The sequence below is a fragment of the Cebus imitator genome, unplaced genomic scaffold (genome assembly GCF_001604975.1).
Source record: "Cebus imitator isolate Cc_AM_T3 unplaced genomic scaffold, Cebus_imitator-1.0 Scaffold25, whole genome shotgun sequence".
Classification (NCBI taxonomy): domain Eukaryota; kingdom Metazoa; phylum Chordata; class Mammalia; order Primates; family Cebidae; genus Cebus; species Cebus imitator.
Genome location: NW_016107340.1, coordinates 5921522 through 5939302, shown reverse-complemented (window position 1 = coordinate 5939302; position 17781 = coordinate 5921522). Strand labels below are relative to the sequence as shown.

The following is a 17781-nucleotide window of genomic DNA, read 5'->3' as shown; positions in this document are numbered from 1 at the left end:
AAATAAAGTCAACGAATTGATATGACCAATGAAGACTCCTCTACTATTTTCATCTTCTTGGCCCTCAGACCCTTGGCAGTCAAGTCTTTATCCTCCAGGCTGGAAACTAGGAGAATAAATTAGGAAATACATGACTAGTTGAAGAGGAAATACATAGAGATACTGACATTGGGGGTGTATCTATCAGGGTTAAGTCAGAAAACCAGAGCAACTAAAAATGTGTTAGGGGAGTAAGGGGCTTACTCTAGGAATTAGAGTTTGCACAAGTGTGGGAAGAGCTGAGGAAGTAGGAGTCTGGAAGAGAAGACTCAGAGGATCCAAGGAAGTCATTACCTACTGTGGCAGTCAGAACAGTAACCCTCAAAGAAATCCACATCCTACTCCCCAGAACTTACAAATATGTAACTTTACATGGCAAAAGGGACTTTGGTGGTATAATTACGTTCAGCATCTTGAGATGAGGAGATAATCCTAGATTATCTAGGTGGCTCCAGTGTTATCATAGCAGCCTTTATAAAACAGAAACAAGAGGAACAAAGTGAGAAAAGGAGAGGTGAAGACAGACCTGGAAGTTAGAGTGATGCACTTTGAAGCTAAAAGGAGCCAGAGCAAAGAAATGCAGGTGACCTTAGAAGCTGGAAAATTAAGGAAGTGGATTTCTCTCCTGAAGGTCCCTGAAGAAGTCACTGTGGTTTTAGACTACTGAGCTCAAGAACTGTAAGGGAATACATTTGTGTTGTTTTAAGCCACTACGTTTGTTGTAATCTGTTACAGCAGCTGTAGGAAACACTCACAACTTAAAGCATGGGTGTGGATGGAGCATGTGGGAAATGTTCAGAAAGCATGGATGTTTGGCCACCCAAGTGGAATGAGTGAGGAGGTTATGGCAGGTCCATGGAAGCTACAGCCTCTGTAGGAACAGCACTCAAGCATTTGTTGGCTTGGTGTCACTCTTGGTTCATGGGGGTCAGTAGTCAGAAGGGGAGGCTAGAGCCTACTGGGCATCTCAGCATCTATATGGCATGTTCACTGGTTACTGCGACCTTCTGGAAGTAATAGCTCCTGCTTTACCTCTACTTTAAAAATTTGTACAAGTTTTTCTCTTAGCCATATCTGATCACACAGAAAACGATGTTCTGGAAAGGACAATTTCTAAACTTAAATAGAAGCAGTAGTGCCAAGGTGATAAAACACAACCCAACTTTAGGAGTTTCCCTACAAAAGGTTCAGATAGCTCACCTGTCAACAAAGTTCAAAGTCAACAAGCCCTACCCCTACGTTTAGAGCTTCTCATCAAAGTTATAGTTTCTCACTCTTAAAAATAAGCAGACCATCAAGGATGATTAAACATCTGGGGAAAGTCTTGAACATGATAAATGTCAAAACACAAAAGCCAATATCAAAACAGAAAAAAAATCAACTTGAAAAAATAGAGACAGTGCACAAGAAGAAAATATGACACAAGAGTAATGACTGGAATCACTGGTTTATTAAGAGTTAAGAGAAAAATATTGCATCTATGAAATATTACTGACAAGATGCTTTAGAAAAATAAACATTCAGAAAACCAAAAGAAGGTTTTATAAATTTAAGCATGCTATCCAAAATGAAAAGCTAAATAGAAAAATTAAAGAATAAAGTTGAAGAAATTTTTCAGAAAAAAAGTATATAAAAGAGAGAGAGATAAAGCAGGAGAAAGAATATATGACAACTGGAGAACCAGAGAAGAAGTTCATTATCAGAATAACAGAAGCATGTGGGAAGGGGATGAGGGATAAAAGAGTACAAATTGGGTTCAGTGTATACTGCTGGGGAGATGAGTGCCCCCAAATCTCACAGATCACCACTAAAGAACTTATTCATGTAACCAAATATCGCCTGTTCCCCCAAAATCTATGGAAATAAAAAAAAAATTTTAAACTTTAAAAAGGAATAACAGAAGAACCAGAAAGAGAAGGGAGAAACTGTAACAAAAAATAATAATAAAAATGAAATAATTTACGAACATTTCCCAGGACTGAGGACAGGCGAGTTTACAGATTGAAAGGGTCTCGCCCACAGAGCACACTGCACAGAGTAAAAATCAACTCACACTAAGTGATTTCATGAAAACATTTCAGAATAATAGAGCCAAAAAGAGATTCTGTAAGTTACCAGATATTTAAAAACAACATCAACAACAGGCCAAATAGGAGGATGCTGATGTCAGAATTGCTTCATACTTTGTAATGGCAATGCTGGAAGGTAGAAAAGAAAGATTTTCAAAGTTCTTAAGGTAGATTATTTCCAACATGTAACTTCATCCAGCCAATCAGTTCAAGAGGAAAATAAAGATATTTTCAGACATACAAGGTTTTAACAAATTTATTTCCCAGGCACCTTTTCTTAGACACTGGAAGGTTTAGTCCATCAAAATGAAAAAAAAAAAAAAAAAAAAAAAAAAAAAAAAAAAAAAAAAAAAAAAAAAAAAAAAAGAGGAGCTTCAAAACAGGAGAGTGCTGAAGGAATTATCCCAGGTGCTAGGGAAGGGAAATGCTAGAAGAGCAGCCCCACAGAAGCATGTAGCCTCAGGGGGAGCAGCATGACCCAAGAGACAGACCCTCCCCAACTGGACTGAGTCTGACTATACTCACAATGATGTGCTCCGCCCAGAAGTAAGCCAAGAAAGAGAAACACTTAGACCAGGAAGCAAGGGAATCCAACTCAGAAGGCAAAGAATATTCCTAGGATGACAGCACAGCCGTCCTAGGGTGTCATCTGTGTAGAAAACCTTGAGAACATCCAGTCCATAGGGCATAATGGAGGCCCCCAAGGATGGCTCCAAGAAAAAAGAAATTAGAGCTGGTAGATTACCTGATATGATTAACTTTATAAAACATCGTGTTGAGAAACAATTAGAAGGTATGGGAAGATATGCAATAAGTATCAAGAACACTAAGGAAAGTTTAAAAGGCAATTATTAATTTCAGGAAAAAACGAAAAGAAGGAAAACATAATCATAATGCATTATCAGGTTTGTGTTCTTGGCCAACTTCCAACTGTGAGCATTGGCATCTCTTTGCAGAAGCTTCAGAAGGCCATGCTGCCTGTACCCGGCAGGCTGGAAGCATTGGGGAACTAACAGCCATTGGGAGCAGCCTTCGACAAGTGGCTGATGGGAACTGGTATATCAATACCCAGCTCCCTCACCTTTCAGGTGGAATGGCACTGAATTATGTGTTCTACACCAGCTCCCAGAGTTTTCCTCACTGGATCAAGCTCCAATTACCTACAGTGGTATCATCTTAATAATGTACCCTCTATTATTGCTTTTTCTTCATTTTATCACTTCCTTCCTCTGCTGTTGGTGTTTCCTGTGCCTCCAAATAAACTACTTGTGCCTGAATCTTTGTCTCAGGGCCTGCTTCTTGGGAACCCAGATATTACAGTTCTCAATTGTGAATAAAACTTGTATAGGCATAGTAATGTTAACATCGAGCATATACTTAACCAAAATTTGGAGTATAGTCATACCAGGAGAATGGGTGAGGAGAAGCAGATAGGATGGTAATATAATACAGGAGTTAAATCCTCATCTACTATATCAGAAACTCAATAGATTATATCTAAACTGATGAATCAAAAGAGAGAAGTATTCACACATTATTTAAAAGCATAAAATGCTAGAGGAACAGGTTAAAGAGTCAAAAGTGGTTATCTCTGGGGAGAGGGAGTCAGGAGAACAAAGATTTTGGGACCAGGAATTGCATATTTTGATATATAAGCCCTTTAATATTGTTTGATATTTTAGTAGTATTACTATTTTAATAGCATTACTACTATCATGTACTGTTTTGACATAATTTAATTGTGGGAAGAAAATAAGAAAAACAGAAAGGAGTGGAGGAGGGAAAAAACGGAGAGGAAGAGAGCAAGAAAGTTTAAAAAGGAGAAAGACAATGGAGGCCATAGCTCTTAGAAATGTCAAAATGTTTTATTATGTTTCAAGATGCCTTTCCTCAGCTGGACTGTAACTCCTTAACCCCAAGACTTGTGTTAAATCCAAAGCTAGGAAAATATATTTTCAAGAACCATTATGTCATAAAACATGTCTATTGTAGGAAATAAAATATGTCTTTTGCACAATGAAATATGTCTCCATTAGTCACTTAAGTTGTAAATGACTTCATTAGTATGGATGTGTTCCCCATTCTTTTTTTTTTTTTTTTCAATCTCTCTAACATGTTGTAGTGCCTGCAGCTTACAAGTTTAAAAAGCACCTCTAGTTTGTGAAGCTGTTTTCCCCTCATCCCATCACAGGTGTCTTTATCCCTTTTCTAAGCAAATACCCTCTGTGAGGGGAAGAGATTCAAGTCTTCATGGATTTGGGGTACAGGAGACACGAAAGATGAACAAGATAGAGTTTGCTTTTATGAAACTTACATCCTATTCAAGGGACTGATGACAAATGAGCAAATTTTAAGAATCAAGACACAAATTATGATAAATGCCATAAATGGAATAATGGTAGGATATAATTAAGAGCAAGTGCAAAAGGGTGCTGTAGAGAGTATGGTGAGTGTGGACTCTCCAAGGATTGCAGGTGCTACTAGTTGGACATTCTCAGAGGCCCCAGCACTGAAAGCCACAGGTCAGAATGGGTTTTTCAACATGGATGAGGTTGCAACCACTACAGAGTAGTAACTAGTTGGAGAAGGAGACCTAGGTGAAGGGAAGAGAAAAGCAGCTTTAGTGGGAAGAGGAATGGGACAAACTTGACTACCTCTACAATTTTGCTAAGGACTGACTCACTGGCTATCTGCTAAGAAGCTCTTGTGAACCACAACAACAACAGAATAGATTTCCCTAACAGACATAGAGAAAGACAGGCTACTACCTTTGAGTTCATCTTTCTATCTTTACATTTAACATGAAAGAAAAGGCAATAAAAAGAAGCAGGTAGCGTGCTGCCTAACAAGCACAAAATACCCAAGAAAGAAGCAGAATGACAGATTTGTATATAAATTTATTATGTATTCCACATGAAAAATAGTGTGTACCTTCAAGAGAGATCTGAATATTAAATAAAATCCTCCAAATTTATTATGGTTTTTCACACCAACACTTTTGATTAAAATACTTGTTTCTCAATTGTCTTACCTCTGAGTAAAAGTAATGACCTGCTCTTTTTTCCCCAAAGGTGTTGAGACTTAAGGAACCTTAAGTTCCTTTAATTAATTAATTTCCTAGCAGCCTCAAGTCAAGGACTTATGTAACATGAAAGCAAAGTATTATTGTAGACATTCTCACAGTAATAACTTCACTGTCAGTTAGATGGCTTCTAGCTTGAAGATTCATGCATAATTTCATATCTCAACATATTGTTCATTCTTCACAGTTTTAGATCAGAGACAAGGATGTGCCAGTGAGCTGAATCAATGACACAACAAGCAATGCCATTTGAAAAAATTACTCATGTTTTTCTATAGTAAGCTACTCAAAACTGGTAAGAAATTACAAACTTTCAGTCTAAACAAACTGAAAAAGGCAAACTACTAAAAACAAGGAGGCTATGAATCTAAAAGCTCTGAGGTAGTTGTAGAATCATTTGAATTCTATCAAACTCTCATTTGGGATCTGAGATTAAATAAGCCTTCATCAGGTCTTGCTTATTTGCCATTGGTTAGGGTCCAAGCAGTGCCTTTAATATCTCTCTGGGCTTGTGAAAAGGGGTCCCATTTTTAAGCATCCTGTTTTTCTGTTTGCCCAGCCATGGACTCTTAGCTCACCTTCTCAGCTGTGGCTCTGACTTCCACCTTCCCAGGCCAACAGTCACATTCATTCTCTCAGTAGTCAGTCCATCAGTCATCTCCTTATCTATTCTACAAATGTCTATCCAACCCCTACTCTGGGCTAGCATTGTTCTAGGAAATGGGTGTACAGAAAGGACAGAATAGGGCAGAATAGGACAGAAAGGTCCCTGGCTCTGATGGAACCTGCACTGTTGTGGGGAAGACAGACAGGAAACAAGTAAACCAAACTATAAAGAAAGTGACATTGGAGGTTAAAAGATCAGGAATGTTTGAAAATGGGGTGAAGCTTTAGATTGAGTAGTCAGGAAAGGTCTCCTTGAGGATGTGACCTCTAATCTAAAACACGAATTATAAGAAAATAGCCACTTGGAGGAGGTAGGTAAAGCATTTCAGGCAGAGGAAAGCATATGTGCAAAGGCCCTGAGGTGGAAAAGAAAAGAAACACAGTAGAGCTAGACGCAAAAAACTTCCAATTGCAATTACAAGTTATAAAACAGTACGTATAATTGAGAGGGAGGGTGTTATATTCAAAATCAGGAGGGCTGTTCCCCAAAATGTCAACAGTCATTTCCTTAAAAATATGGGCAACTTTAATTCTCGTTTTTCCATTTCTTGTAATTTCTCATTTTTCTTCAATTAGCATTAAGCTACTGAGGTAATCAAAAAGCAACTATTCTGAAAAACTGTTTACTTTCTTAAGAACAATAAAATATAAATTCAAAGAAAAAATGGCAATTTTATCCATTTAGTAAATGTCATTTGTTGGATTAAATTTTTTTTTGCCCTTTATTAAAGAAATAAAGTCAAGTGAAATGATGTTAAAACTACTATAATAATGAGAAAAGCGTGTTTAACTTGTGTTTTTCCTAAAGTCACAGAGAATGTCTTTAGATTCTGTGGCTTATTGGATTAGCTCTTTCTTCCATTAAAAACCTTTCCGCTTACTGTAATACACTGCATTACCTGGGGAAAATAAAAAGTAAAAAGGAACATCTACTTAGAGTGATATTTGACAATATGCCAACACCACATTTAATCTTTTTAATTTTCTGCTATTTAAGCACCTGTAAGCTATCATCATTAAAATTTTCTGTTTTCATGGAAACCAAAGATTTTCATAAGCCAGGAAACAAAGCCATATTAAAATTGTTTTTTGATTTTATAGTAAGTAGTCTTTGGAGACCAAGCCTATAAACGCCCATGGCAGCCATGAAATGATTGAATATTTGTCTCTAATCAGAAATATTTTTTCTACTAGCTTTCTTCATCTTAATAGCCCCATCATGAATTGAGTTGCTCAAGCAAAAATTGTAGCCCTCAAATGTTCCTCCTCTTCCTCACTCCTCACATCCAATCCATCAGCAAGTCCTTTGATCATACATATCTTTGAAACACGTCTTGGAGCAATGCATTTCTCTCTACCTCTCCTGTCCCCAACCTGGCCACACCCTGTCCTCTCTGTCAGAGACTGCAACAAGCAACCCCACCTGCATTTTACCTCTCCTCCAATCCTTTCTCCTCAAAGCAGAGAAATGGTAGATTTGAAACATAAATCAACTCACATCACATCCATGCCTTGAAGCCTTAATGTGGTGGCACAGAGGTAAAGATGGCAAATTAAACACACATATTGAATTTTATTCCCTGCTGAAGTCTTACTAAATCTACAGCAAAGAGATTTTTTTTCCCAAAAAGACATAGGCCCACAAGGACAAGGAAAAGAGAAAGATTACAATAATAATGTTTAGAGGCTGGCAAACAATGGAAAGTGTGAAAACTGACAGCAGTTCTGAGAAAGATCATTCCTGATCTGGCTGTAGGAAAGCCCAGGAACAATGTGATTTACACTGTAATTTCTAAAAGGTCATCAAATGGTGGCACTAGGTACCTTAGAGACTGGTACAATCAGGTGTATAAAACAAGGAACATAGTGCAAAGCTGCATAAAGTCTCTCCCCTACACCCTGACAGACTGGGCAACTGTTCCCTCTCCCTGACAATTCCCAAACCAATCCCAGCAAGAAACCAGAAGTTCATTCTCTAGAAGGGATAAAATATGGAGCCCTTGATGTTGAGACACTATACTCAGTTCAGGGCAAAGTTACCACTGAGCAAACAGAAAGTAAAGGCCTGTCTAATACATCCTTAGACTTCCCGGAAGTCTTTCCCAGGCCTTCACCCTTCAAGAGAGAATGAGAGAAATGGATTGAGAAACGACCTAAAGATCTTTTCAAGAGGAAAGACCTAAAATTACTAACTTCACAAAATTCTCCCCCAACCCAAGAAAAAGCCCAACCAGATGATGTTACAATAAGCTTGGCATTAACAAGCTCCACCCACATGTTCAAAGTTTCCACTCTTAAAAAACGAGCAGACAACAAAAGATTACCAGCTACTTAAGGAATGACTCTAATAAGAAAGAGAGAAACTAACAAAGAAGCAGGAGGGAGACTATCTGGAAGAAACAGAGAACTCTGTAGAGGAAAGAAAGATTTTTTAAAAAAATGTATCACTAATAACTTTAGAGATACAGAGAAAACGAGAAATAAGAACACAATGCTTTTTTAAAAAAGAAACATTCAAAGAATGAAAACTGGGCTCTGGAAACCAAAAACAGATTAAAAGAAAGAAAATAACTCAATAGAAAAGATTGAAGACAAAGTTGAGGGAATTTCCCCAAAAGATTAAATAAGTAAATAAATATTAATGAAGAGGGAAAAAATAAAAATATTCCACAAATAGTTTGAGAAGTCCCTCATTTCAATTACAGAACTTCTAAAACAGAGAAAACAAAAAAACAGTGGGAAAGAAATCAACAACAAAGTAATTTAAGAAATCTTTTCAAAAAAGAAGGTATGAATTTTCACACTAAAAGGACCCACACAGTGCCCAGCACAATAGACAAAAATAGATTCATACCACAGCACATTCAACATGAAATTTTGGTTTAGTAGGGCCAAGGAGTAATTTTAAAGGCTTCCAGAGAGAAAACAAAAAAACAAGTTATACACAAAGGATAAACAATCAAAATAGCTCTGGACAGATCAAGAGCAACACGGGAAGGTAGAGGATAATGGGGTAATGCCCTCAAACTTCTGAAGCCAAATGAATTCCAGCCTAGAATCTATGGAGCCAAATTATCAATCCAGTGTGAAGACAGAAAAAAGATATATTTGAACAGGTAAAATTTCAAAACTTTACTTCCTGTAATAGGCCATTTTTGCATTGCTATAAAGAAGTACCTTAGGCTGGGTAATTTATAAGAGGTTTATTTTGGCTCACAGTTCCAGAGACTGTACAAGCATAGCACCATCATCTGCTTGTCTTCTGGTGAGGTCTCATGGAGCTTCAACTCATGGCAGAAGATAAAGAGAGAACAGGCGTATCATACAGCAGGAGTGGGAATAAGAGAGATAGGAGAGGTCCCAGGCTCCTATAAACAACCAGATCTCACATGAACTAACTGGGCAAGAACTCACTCATCACCGAGGGGATGGCACTAAGTTATTCTTCCCCCATAATCCAAACACCAGACCCTACCTCCAACACTGGGGGATTATATTTCTTTTTTTTTTTTTTTTTTTTTTTTTCTGAGATGGAGTTTTACTCCTGATGCCCAGGCTAGATTGCAATGGTGCAATCTCGGCTAACTGCAATCTCTGCCTTTCAGGTTCAAGCAATTCTCCTGCCTCAGCCACCCAAGAAGCTGGGATTATAGGCACACATCATCAAACCCAGCTAATTTTTTTTTTTTTATTTAGTATAGGTTTAGTTTTCACCATGTTAGTCAGGCTGGTCTCGAACTCCTGACCTCAGGTGATCCACCCTCCTTAGCCTCCCAAAGTGCTGGGATTACAGGTGTGAGCCACCTTGCCCAGCCTGGGGATTATATTTCAACACAAGATTGGAGGGGACAAACGTCTAAACCATATTAGCTATGAACACTTTTTTAAGAAAACTATTGGAAGATAAGCTCCAGCAAAATGAGGGACCAACAAAAGGAGAGACATAGGACAGGGGAAATCTATCCAAGGAAGGATGGAAGTAAAGGATGCAAGCTGGGCTGCAGGCATAGAGGTCATTTGGACTGGAGAAGGTCAGAGAACTCAGGAGTGTTCAAGAATATGACATTGATAGCATGTCTGATGTGAAGAATATTTTGAGAAATTATTTAGACAGCTGGAGAAGTGCTTGATGTTAAAAGTATACATACATGGGAAACAACATTGGATTCAACATTCAATATTAATGTTGACAAAAAGAGTCAAACTCTGTATATGAGAAGAGATTTATTCTGAGCCAAATATGAGTGACCGTGGCCCATGACACAGCCTCCAGCCTGAGAATATGTGTCCAAGGTGGTTGGGGTACAGCTTGGTTTTACGGAAGGCATGAGACATCAATCAAATACATTTAAGAAATACATTGCTTTGGTTCGGAAAGGCAGGACAACTCAAAGTTGGGGCTTCCAGGCTATAGGTAAATTTAAACATTTTCTGGTTGGCAATTGGTTGGGTTTATCTGAAGACCTGGGATTAATGGAAAGGAATGTTTTGGTTAAGGTAAAGGATTGTGGAGACCAAGTTTTATTGTGCAGAGGAATCGCTTAGGTAGCAGACTTCAGATAGACAGCAGGTTTCTTATCAGGCCTAAATGGGTGCCTAGCTCTTAGTTGATTATCTCTTGGATTTGAGAAGAAAGGAAGGAAGGAAGGAGGGAAGGAAGGCAGGCAGGCAGGAGGAAGGAAGGAAGGAAATAAATCTTTTTATTGATACATATAGAAGATACACAATTATATGTAATTCTCACAAACAAATCCCATGTCTACTACTTAGATCAGAGAAGTTCTGACTTCTTCTTAAGAAAAACCACTCCCCACATTCCTATTCTTTATCTCATTATCCCATTTATTTCATAGCACAAGCTGTATATATATATTTATTTGGATGTTGACATCTTTGTTCTCTCTCTCCCTCTCAAACGTAAATTCCACAAGTCAAGCTCCTTGTCTTTATTAATTGTTTTATACCCGATGTCACTGTATGTTACACACAGCAATCTATCTCTGAATAAATATGTTGCTTAGTAACAGGGAAACATTCTGAGACATGTATCGTTAGGCAATTTGTCATTGTATAAACATCATAGAGTGCACTTGCACAGACCTAAATGGCATAGCTCACTACACCCCTAGGCTATATGGTACAGCTGATGGCTCCTAGACTACAGACCTGTGCAGCATGTTACTCTACTGAATACTGTAGGCAATTGTAATACAATGGTTAGTATTAGTGTATGTAAACATAAAAAGGTACAGCACAAATATAATCTTATGAAACCATGATCATATATATGGTCTGTCATTGACTGAAATGTCATTATGTGGTACATGACTGTATTGCTAAATGAATAAATGAACGCAAGGCCACAAATATGATTAAATGGGGCAGCCATTAAGAAACTTAAAACTGGATGATAACAATTATAGATATTGTTTTGCCTTATGCTCTTTGGATGTCAAGCTTATATAATAAGGAATATGCCTGTGATCTTATCTTTACAAGTAGATCATTTAGTACAATGCCTGAAACATAATGAAACAATCAATAATATGTGTTAGATATCTAAATGTTTTCCCATACTATACCAACTATCACAGTTTGGTACACAGGCATTTTCTACATAGGAATGTGGTCTTCTCTTAAAACACACACACACACACACACACACACACACACACACACACACACACTTTTTAAATTGTAAATAGTGGGATTGGCAATATCTTGCCACCCAAACCGGTACCTCTAGGCACAGCTATTTACCAATACTCAACTGAAGAGGAAGCAAGGAATTAGCACAGTCAAAACTGGAAGGTCTTTGATACATTTCTGCGTTAATCCATTGTCTCTCTTCTCTGTACCCCTCACTAATACCCCTCATTTGAGACCTCTAGTGCCTCCTGCTTTTCTGAGCCCTTCTTCTTACCAGATTAGAAAATGACTCTAGACTCTACATCATTTTACTCCTCCATTGATTACACTTCAGGATGAATAAGTGCTTTCCTCTCCATTAATGCATCCAACATAATTGTGCCCCATCTTTTATCTGTAACCACATGTATGATATGGTTTAAATTTTTGTCCCTGCCCAACTCTCATGTTGAATTGTAATCCCCAAATTTGGAGGAGGGGACTGGTGGGAGGATATTGGATGAAGGAGGCAGATTTCTCCTTTGCCGTTCTCATGACCATGAGCAAATTCTCACAGATCTGGCTGTTTAAAAGTGTGTAGTACCTCTCCCCACTCTCTTCCTCCTGCTCTGGTCATGTAAGCCATGCCTGCTTTCCCTTTCCCTTCCACCATAACTGTAAGTTTCCCAACGTCTCCCAGCCATGCTTCTTGTACATCCTGCAGACCCATGAGCCAATTAAACCTCTTTTATTTACAAATTACTCAGTCTCAAGTATTTCTTTATAGCAGTTTGAGAAGAAACTAATACACCATAGAAAGAAAAATAGTCTTGTTCTATTTGAAGCAGAGAGTTTCAAACTTCTCCCTCAAAAAGACTGTGTTCAGGGATGAGACCCCTCAGAGGCTCCCCTTCACACACAAGGAAGAGGGGAATGGTGCCTGTGGGGTATGTCTAGTGCCCTCTCCCCAAACTCCATGCTAGAACAACACCTTCTCTCTGTGTAGACCCTAGTCTCTACTGGGGTTCGGGTATGCCATGGAGCTCAGAGGCGGGCTTCCCCAGAATCTTGGCAGGAGGAAACAACCAGCCTGCAAAGGGCGTTGGGCATAGACAGAAAACTGGTCCTAATGGAAGGAGAAATGGGGTGGTCAGAAGAGAGGGGCGATCCTGAGAATCACACAGTGGCTGTCACTGAGGTTTTTCCTCTGATCTATCCCCCACTGACTCCACCCTAGGTCAAGGGCAAGAAAGGCACGGAACTCAACCTAAACAAGCTCTTTCACATAAGACTCTGTAAATCATTGAAGCCTCTCAGTGGAGGTCAACACGAGAGGGAGAGGTGCCCTCCACACTTCCCACCTCTGAGCTCTGGCATACCTGCAGCAGTCTCTAGTGGAATATGATGGAACCATGAGGCAGGATAGCAAGAAGGAAGAAACAGCAGATGCTGCATGAAGGCTGACCAGGCTTGCTTTTGACAACACATTAGACACATTTCAGAACTTCCAGAAACGTTTGAGGAAATGTCACAAGGGCTGGGATCTGTAACAGTCAAATGGAGGCAAAACCATCAACTGCTGCTCTTATGTTCAAAGCACATGGTGGGGCTGTGGACAAGTGTATGGCTTTTTGTGAATCACACCATCTAAGGTTTCAGCTACATACCACCTACTAACCAGCATTTTCTTCTTTTCTCCTCTCTCCATCAGCTGAAGACTGTGCACTATCGCTGGGCAAGTATGGTCTGTGTCTTCCCACCCACACAGTTACTGCCAAGAGGAGGTGCTCAATAAAGATTTGTGGAATAGAATGAATGAACAGAGGAATGGAATTGAACCAGTTTGGTACAAGAAATCATTGTGCAAAATTATAAGGTAGAGGACATTTCTGATGTTTACTTTCAATGTATGCAACAAGAAGGTAAGCTTAAAACTAGGTCCTACCAGTTATCTGCTCTTTCTTTCTGTGCCTGTAGGATTCCACTGCTAAATGTACAGATAATTCCCATATTCGTTGCTGATTCACTGTCTCTTTCCAACCTTGTAGTGATGACATGGCAGAAGGGGCTAGAGGAGGAAAAGCCATGTCCAAGCAGAACAGCTCTGTACAAGACAGTTCTTCCTTAAGCACAGTTTGCCTAAATACCTCTGAACTGGGATGGTGCCCTAGAAGGGTATTTCTGGGGTTTGGGGTGAGAACTTACCACTGTACCTGCTAGTAGGGGTCTTGAGCCTGTTACATAGAGAGGAGAATCATTTGGTGAGTGACTGGGGTTTCTGTTTAAGCATCTCTGCTTACTAACTGCATGACCAGGTGCAAATTTCCTAACTTCTCTGGGTCTCATTTGCCTGCTTTCCTAAGATACGATAATCATGTCGATCTTACCTACATCACCTATTGTTAAATCAAATAAGAGAATTATATACTAATTTGCATGTAAAAAGAGTACACACACATACACGCATACACTAGAGTTAGACTATCATGAGAAAAGACAATTCTCGCTGAAATCAGAGAGAAAGTCTCTTTTAGTTGCTTGGAATTGTCCCACTTTATTGCAACCTTGATATGGACATATTCCAAACACTTTTTTTTCTGAGTCAAACTTTCAGGGCCTATTAAACACCTTTGAGAACAATGTCCTTTGTCTTTTCAGCCAGTCATTTCAGCACTAAATTGAAACAAGTTCATGTTGTAAAAGAATAAAAAAGAATTTTTTATTTGCATTAGTTACTGATCAGTGGAGTAATGGCCTACATTTGTTCACACAAAGACCTAATGGATAACTTTTAAAAACAACATTGTGACCAAGAAGTACTTAGATTTAGAAACCATTAAATATTATAGAATAGAATAACCCAAAAGCACTTACTCATCCTGTAGCTTTTAAAAAAAATCTATAGTTGGGATTCATTCTTCATATGCTTTTATTTTTATGCAATCCCTACAAGCTCCAGGCTCTGTGTTTTTCTCTTCTAGTAAATATTTATTCCTTATGTCTGTGTCATAGTCCACCACGGTCTAATTTGCCCCAAAGTCAAAATACTCTCTTGATCATTGTGCACAGAATTAATCAAGACTGACAGGATTATTAATGATGCTTATTGCTTACGCAATAGAAAGGAGGAGGGCTGGGCTTGGCTGTCAGGTGTTTTTTGAAACTGGAATAAAAGGATCACCACCAAAACATGGAAAGTTGTTCACAAGCTTTGCAAGTAAGCTTTCCTTTTATTTTTCTGATTTCAGTAGGTTTTGGGGGAACAGGTGGTGTTTGGTTACATGAATACGTTCTTTAGTGATTTCTGCGATTTTGTCTGTTAACTCTGCTGATTATTTCTTTTGCTGTGCAGCAGCTTTTGAGTTTAATTAAGTCCCATCTATTTATCTCTGTTTTTGTTGCATTTGCTTTTGGGTTCTTCGTCATGAAGTCTTGCCTAAGCCAATATCTAGAAGGGTTTTTCTGACATGATCTTCTAGAATCTTTATGGTTTCAGATCTTCGATTTAAGCCTTTGATCCATCTTGAGTTGATTTTTGTATAAGGTGAGAGATGAGGATCTAGCTTCATTTTCCTACCTGTGGCTAGCCAATTAACCCAGCACCCTTTGTTGAATAAGGTATTCTTTCCCCACTTTATGTTTTCATTTGCTTTGTCAAAGAGCAGTTGACTGTGAGTGTTTTGCTTTATTTCTGGGTTTTCTATTCTGTTCCACTGGTCTATGTTCCAATTTTTATACCAGTATCATGCTGTTTTGGTGACTGTGGCCTTACAGTATAGTTTGAAGTTAGGTAATGTGATACCTCTAGATTTGTTCCTTTTGCTTAGTCTTTCTTTGGCTCTGTGGCTCTTTTTTTGTTCCATATGAATTTAAAAATTGTTTCTCCTAGTTATATGAGAAATTATGGTGGTGTTTTGATGGGAATTGCATAGAATTTGTAGATTGCTTTTGGCAGTATGGTCATTTTCACAATATTGAATCCATAAGCATAGGATATGTTTCCATTTGTGTGTCATCTATGATTTCTTTCAGCAGTTTTTTTGTAATTTTCCTTATAGAGCTCTTTCATGTCGTTAGTTAGGTGTATTCCTAAGTATTTTATTTTTTTTGCAGCTATTGTGAAAGGAGTTGACTTCTTGATTTGATTCTCAGCTTGGTCGCTGTTGGTATACAGTAGAAGTACTGATTTGTGTACATTAATTTTGTATCCAGGAACTTCGATGAATACATTTACCGGATCTAGGAGTTTTTTGGATGAGTGTTTACAGTTTTCTAGGCATACAATCATATCATCAGCAAACAGAGACAGTTTGACCTCCTCTTTACCAATTTGGATGCCCTTTATTTCTTTCTGTTGTCTGATTGTTCTGGCTAGGACTTCCAGTACCATGTTGAATAGAAGGGGTGAAAGTGAGCATCCTTGTCTTGTTCCAGTTCTCAGGGGGAATACTTTCAAATTTTCCCCACTTGGTATAATATTGGCTGTGGGTTTGTCATCGATGGCTTTTGTTACCTTAAGGTATGTCCCTTCTATGCTGATATTGCTGAGGGTTTTAATCATAAATAAATGTTGGATTTTGTCAAATGCTTTTTCTGCATCTACTAAGATGATCATATGATTTTTATTTTTTTAATTTTGTGTGGTATATCACATTTATTGACTTGTATATGTTAAACCATCTCTGCATCCCTGGTTTGAAATCCACTTGATCATGGTAAATTATCTTTTTGATATGTTGTTGGACTTGGTTTGCTAGTATCTTTGTTGAGGATTTTTGCATCTATGCTCATCAGGGATATTGGTCTGTAGTTTTCTTTTTTGTTATGTCCTTCCCTGGTTTTGGTATTAGGGTGATACTGGTTTCACAGAATGATTTAGGGAGGATTCCTGCTTTCTCTATGTTTTGGAATAGTGTCAATAGGATTGGTACCAATTCTTCTTTGAATGTCTGATAGAATTCAGCTGTGAATCCAACTGATCCTGAACTTTTTTGTTGTTGACAATTGTTAAATTACCATTTCAATCTCACTGCTTGTTATTGTTATGTTCAAAGATTCTATGTCTTCCTTGTTTAATTAGGAGGGTTATTTCTCCAGGAATTTCTCCATCTCCACTACGTTTTCTAGTTTATGCATTCATGTAAAGGTGTTCACAGCAGTCTTGAATAATCTTTTGTATATATGTGGTATGAGTTGTAGTACCTCCCATTTCACTGCTAATTGAGTTTATTTCAATCTTCTCTGTTCTTTTCTTGGTTAATCTCTCTAATGGTCTATTGATTTTATTTATCTTTTCAAAGAACCAGCTTTCTGTTTCATTTATCTTTTGTGTTTGTGTTGTTTGTTTCCATTTCATTTAGTTCTGCTCTGATCTTTGTTATTTATTTTCTTCTGCTGAGTTTAGGTTTGAATTGTTCTTTTTTCTCCAGTTCCATGAGGTATGACCTTAGATTGTCTATTTGTGCTCTTTTAGACTTGATGATGTAGGCATTTAATGCTATGAACTTTTCTCTTAGCACTGCATTTGCTGTATCCAAGAGGTTTTGATAGATTTTGTCACTATTATCATTCAGTTCAAAGAATTTTTTAAATTTTCCTCTTGATTTCATTGTTGACCCAGCAATCATTCAGGAGCAGATTATTTAATTTCCATGTATTTGTATGGTTTTGAGGGTTCCTTTTGGAGGTGATTTCCAATTTTATTCCACTATAGTCTGAGAGAGTACTTGATATAACTTCAATTTTCTTAAATTTACTGAGATTTGATTTGTTTTGGAGAATGTTCCATGTGCTGATGAATAGAATGTACATTATGCAGTTGTTGGATAGAATATTCTGCAAATATCTATTACGTCAATTTGCTGTAGGGTATAGTTTAATTCCATTATTTCTCTGCTGACTTTCTGTCTTGACAACCTGTCTAGTGTTGTCAGTGGAGTGTTAGAGTCTCCTGCTATTATGGTGTTGCTGTCTATCTCATTTCTTAGGTCTAGTAGTAATTGTTTTGTTATTCTATTCATCATGCTATTTGTTGCCTGAATACCTTGTTTTGTTTCATTTTCCACTGAGTTATTGTTACATAGGTCCTGTAAGATTTATGCTTTAAGGAGATGCTATTCTGGTATATTTTGAGGATTTGTTTCAAGAATTTGTGCTCCTTTTAGCAGTTCTTACAGTGCTGGCTTGGTAATGATGAATTCTCTCAGAGTTTGTCTGTCTGGAAAAGACTGTATCTTTCCTTCATTTATGAAGCTTAGTTTTGCTGGATACAAAGTTCTTTTCCTTTTTTTTTTTTTT

General features: G+C 38.0%; 1 protein-coding gene and 1 long non-coding RNA gene across 3 annotated transcripts in view; one reads left to right on the top strand and one right to left on the bottom strand.

The window, feature by feature from the left end:
* Nucleotides 1–17781, bottom strand: part of KCNAB1 (potassium voltage-gated channel subfamily A member regulatory beta subunit 1) — a 394665-nt gene that overhangs the window by 278822 nt on the left and 98062 nt on the right. The window lies entirely within an intron of this gene.
* LOC119470249 overlaps nucleotides 13551–17781 on the top strand; it is a 14318-nt gene continuing 10087 nt past the window's right edge. The window contains exon 1 of the long non-coding RNA XR_005199140.1: nucleotides 13551–13745. This is a non-coding gene — a long non-coding RNA (uncharacterized LOC119470249). The remainder of the gene's footprint in view (nucleotides 13746–17781) is intronic.